General features: G+C 39.8%; 1 pseudogene; it reads right to left on the reverse strand.

Annotated features, from left to right (window-relative positions):
* Positions 1-560: 560 nt before the first annotated feature.
* On the reverse strand, positions 561-1137 carry LOC143410832 (riboflavin kinase pseudogene; annotated as a pseudogene).
* Positions 1138-5516: the final 4379 nt, after the last annotated feature.

Genomic DNA, 5516 nt, shown 5'->3' on the forward strand with positions numbered 1-5516 from the left:
CCTCATAAATTGAGGCATCTCTACACAAAAACGGAGACAGTATAATGAACTGACCTCAGAAGGGAAATGAGTAAAACAAAATTTCACAAAAGTCTTAATGATACCTTACTGCACAGAGTATCAAAGTTACAGTCTATATTTCTCTCCTTAGGTTCATAGTAAATGATCAAGCTTCTGTTTAATGCATGCTTTTTGTATGTCTTCTCTGGGTAGCAACATATGCTATATAGGTAATATACACACACACGCATTTTAGCATGAGAATCACAGTTCTCATAGTGACTTGCTTTTTAACCTATATTTATATACATTTTATTTCCATTACAAAACAATTAACTTTCTAGTGATTCATTTTAATTAACATATTACATAAAACAATTGATTTAAATGATTCGTTTTAGTAATACAACATAATGGGTCAAACAGTTTAAGCATAATAGGGTAACATGGCACTTTTAAAATTAATTTACCACAGTAGGAAAGTTTTTAATTTTAAAATGTAAGCAAGATGAGACTACATAGTTATGAACAGTGAAATAAATAATTGAGGTAATTTTTCATCAGTGGCCATTCATTATTTTACTTTTAGGAACCTGGAAAAAATTGTTATCATTGAGTTTTACATATTCTGGTAAATCTAAATGCTTCTTAGCTTCTTCGATATCACCTTGAATTGTTGAAATAAGTGACTCTAAAGAATCAAAGTTCCTTTCTGGTCTGAGGTAGCCAACAATGGCCACATTGAGGACTCCCCCATAGAAGGCCCCTTGGAAGGTATGGATATTAGTTTCCATGGACTTTTTCATGGTCTTGTAGTATGGGTATCATTCTATGCCCACCACCATCTATCTGTCTTATGGACATCTCCACTTCCAGCACTGCCAACACTGCTTCAACCATCATAAATGCCAGCGGATATCTGTGTTACCTACCCTGATAGGTATCTTCCAGACACCTGGAAGATTATCTATACTTATTCCAGAAAATTAGCTGTGGGGAGGCCCAGAGTTTGGAGCCACAGCTGAAACCTCTCACCACCTGGCCCCAGCAGAAGTCTGGCAGGTTTCTCATGAGGTCATCATCTAGGGACACCAGGTGCACCCCAGTGTATGTGTCCCATGGAGCAGCTGTGGATGCTGTGCCTGGAGCCCTGGACCAGCAGATGGACAGGGCAGGAGCTCTGTGGGCTACATGGGCACACCATGCACTGTGGGGGTCCCTCATACAGCTGATCAACAGAAGCTGCATGACAACTCGGGAAGTGTGTCTCCCTTTATTCACTTTCTTTTCCGAGTACTTTCTCTCTTTGAGTGTTTCCTCACCATTAGAACTGAACCCTCTACTCTCTCCTTTATAAAAGTCAGGTGGTCTAAAGGCTTCAACTACCACCTCAACTTGGATAATCTTTGGATAAGCTCTCTCCTAAATTATTATACCAATTTCCATGTTTCCTTTAATGTGCATTCATGATCATATTATATAATCTATAAACTATAAAGACTGAAAAAATATGTAATTTTAGTTAGTACCTTTGAGAGAATTCAACTATAGTCCCAAAGGATAACAGTACTCATAGGATCTTTTCAGAATAAATAGCCAAATTGAAAAGCAACTTTGTAGTTTTGGTCCTCTTGACATTTTTGACACTGTTGACCATTCCATCTAAAAAATTCTCTTCTCCCTTAGCTCGCTTCAAACTTCTGTCTCATGGTTCTTTGTTACCTGTCAAGCTCTTTTGCTTCTCATTAAATACTACAGTTTGTCAAGATTTTATCATTGGTCCTCATCTCTACCCACTCTTCCTGGGAAACATTGTGCAATCCATGCTTTCTCTTTGCTAGTAACTTGCAAAACCAGCCACAGTTTCTCTCCTGGATTCCAGACCCACACTGCCCATGGAATATCTACACCTGAATGTAGATGCCCCATCCCCGGCTCCCCTATCCTGAAGTAATTCTTCTCTATAATACCTGTTCCTCCTTTTCATCCATCTATTAATTAATGGAATTCTTCTAAGACCAAAACTAGAAACCTTTTGTCATCTTAGATTCCCCCACTATCAACCTGCAACCAGCCAACAGTCAAATGCCACCATTTCTATCTTCTATCTTTCTCTTCTTACCACACCACTCTGACATTCTGTTTCTTCCCTAACTCTCAGACACTTGCAAATCCCCCTATCTCATCTCCCTGACTCTAGGTCTCCTAAAATCCAAGTAGTACATGTCAGCAAAGTTAACTTTCTAAAAACTAAGGACACGTTTATCTCCTATTTAGCAGCCTTCAATGGTCCACTTTATGAGTATAGGACCAAATTCCTTAGAATGGCACTAAAGGACCTTCCCACTGTAGCCCCAACTTATTTTCCAGTCTTATCTCTTGGCATCCATTCACATATGGTTTATGCCAAACCAAACTTCTCCCAGTTTTCAAATATATCATGTATGTTTTTATCTCCTTTATACATGCTGGTCTATCTAGTGTTTTTTCCCATGCAATGAATTCTCACTCATTCTGTAAGATACCATTCAAATGGCATCTCCTTGAGTCATCTAGAAACTAGTTTCTCCTTGCTAGCACTTCATAAGGTCTTTTCCTTATATAAATCTGCATTATCAAATTCTTCCACCTCTCTTATAATTATGTGTCTTGTCCCCTACACTCCACCCCATAAGATATGGCTTCATTAAGGGTAAGAACCATATCTTACTTATCTTTGCATCTATGGGGTACTTTACCAATAAAATGTGTTGCATATAATATGTTCTCAGTAAATGGCTATTATACAAAAATGGAAAAATCAGAGCCAAGATACTGCCCCCTCCCTTTAGGAAATAATGGAGAAAGACCTGGAGAAAACAAAGAGTCCTCTTTTCTTCTGTCTTGCTATAACATACCTTATAGGTTAGCTATGTTCATCAAAATACTACAAAATATTCAGTGCCCCAAATTCCACTTAGATAAGAGGTACATTTTTAATGTAAATAGCTTCAGTGAATATCTCTCCAGTCCTTCCATCTTTGTCAGTAAGTCAAATCTTACAGTGAATTAGACTAACCAGATGGCAGTCTTATTACCTATTCTCACAGCAGGCTAAAATTTTCAATAGGGAAGGAGGAGAAAATAGGGAAATGGAGACTGTCAAGGGAGGACAAACAAAGTAGGATGTGGTTCTAGAGTACCAGAGAGCAACTTCAGAGCATAGAACTGCTTAGGGGAGATGGGGAGAGGTGCTGCAGAGAGGAAGAACAGTAAAAGAAATATTCAAGTTCAATGATGGAAACTTTGGTAGGTGCCAATTCCTCTACTCCTCCTCAGAGATGGGGGAAACACCCTCTCTCACACTCAGCAGGAGCAGCCCCACCTCTACACATGGGTTGGCCCTTCAGGAGAAGAGCTCATCGTACATTGTTACTTAACTCCTGTTAACTCATGTAACCTCATTAATTTTCCACCTACTCCTCCCATTATCTTTCTTTTCATCTGATGAGGTGAAGAGAGGGGTGAGCTGGTTTCTGTAGTCCTAAAATGTCAGGCTGCCATAGAGGATCTTATCTATTACCTGATCCCACCTAAGACATTCTCTCTACTCCTACCTTAACTGCAGCCATGAGCAGGCTCTCTGAGAAAAGGATGGTAAGGAAGAAACCCAGAAGGTTTCCAAACAAAAATATAACATGCATCCAGGAGTGTTTCCTGCCTTGTGAAACCTGCACCAATTCACCTTAAAGAAACTGAAGCAAAAGGCTATCCCTGAGAAGGCCATACCACCAGCACTTCCAAGAATATAATTCAGCATCTGTACTTCTAAACCACTGTTCCTCCAGACTTTCCTATTCTGTCATGTAACATCCACACCCAGTTGTGCTTGAGCAGTGGAGTAGGTTGCTGAGAGACCAAAAAAAAAAAATACTGAAGATGAGACATAAAAAATAAGATTTATTGAGAAATACTTATGGAGATATCCAATGGCAACGGGCTGGCCAGGTGCTTCACCAGAAAGTCCAGTGACAACAGGATGGACAGGTGCATTTCACATGGTGCTCCCAATGCTTCATCAGAAAGTAGCACCTCCATTCCCCCATGATGCTTTGTCCAGGGGCAGCCACCTATACAGGCACTTCCCTCTCCACAGAGCTCTGATCCAAATGAGTTACCACAGGTAGGAGGGCTTTATAGGTTAGGTTAGAGAAGTAGCATAAGTTAGCTTGCTCTGTCCCATTATATGACCAGAACCAGAAACCTGAAATTCATGCAAGAAAGCAAATCTCTAAAGATAATATTAACTTGCCCTAATTCCCAGCATACATAAGAGAAATGCAGTGTCCTTCAAGATAATATTTATCTGAATATTCTCGCCCAGACTTGTTCTCATTGTACCTTTAACTTGGCTAGGTTTGGGGGAATGGAAAGTGGCATTCAGAGACATGGTATTTTATTGTCCTCCTTTTCTTTAAGAACAAAACACCAATAGACCACTACATCTTAGTTCTTGTGCACCTTAATATTATATCAATAATTAAATAATAATCATTATTTTTATTTTTTTCTATGTCTATAATGGTATATCTAGGCACTACAACATTCTCCTAACTAGTTTTCTTGCTCCCAGTCCCTTCCAAACCAATTAGTACATTTCCATCTGGTAAATCTTCCTAAAGCAAAGCTTTTCTGAGACATGGCCCTAATAAAAAGCAACCAGAAGCTCCACATTGCCTATCAATGGTTCTTAATATATTCACTGACCACAAGGCAGCTCAAGTACACAAAATATTCCCTATGGAACAATTTACCTGCAGTGATGCTTGGCAGGGGATAAGAACAGATTCTGAATCTCAGGGTGGGAGAAACTTCCCCTAGTAAATAAATGCAACATAAATATGAGATTAGCAGAATGACAGAAGCACATGCTGAGCACTGTGAATACAGGGCAAAGGTGATATACTCTCCCAAGCACTTTATCTCTTCCCATGATAGAAACCTCTATATTCTTTCCTGGGAAGGATCAGCCTCTTCTGAGGGTGTTGGTGTATTTCTGGCCTCGATTAGGTTAAAGGGAACTACAATACTTAGTTAAAGACCCACATATTTTATTAACACCCCCACACCTCAGACACCACCAACACCACCATAAGGACCACATCGAACAGAATAACACTACTGCGTTAAGATGTGGCCCTAGGCAAGTCATGTCCACTTTTGTGGTCTTCGTTAACTCCTCTTTAGAATGAGGCAATTGGGGAAAATGATCTCCATGATCCCTTCTAGTAGAGGCCAAGCAGGAAACATCTGGCACACTCAACTCACGGGAAGTCAAGGAATTTAATAAAAGGACTATTTACAAAGGTCTGGATATGATAATAATCCCACCATGGGCAGCTATCATCACCCTTGTGCCCAAAAGGATAAAGGAAGGTAACTTCAAAAGGGAAAGTCCTATAAAAGGGGCCATTTTAAGACGAGCTATGGCTTTCAGTGAAAGGACACAGCTAAGTCACACAGAAGGCCAGTGGAAT

The sequence above is a fragment of the Callospermophilus lateralis genome, chromosome 11 (assembly GCF_048772815.1).
Source record: "Callospermophilus lateralis isolate mCalLat2 chromosome 11, mCalLat2.hap1, whole genome shotgun sequence".
Taxonomy (NCBI): domain Eukaryota; kingdom Metazoa; phylum Chordata; class Mammalia; order Rodentia; family Sciuridae; genus Callospermophilus; species Callospermophilus lateralis.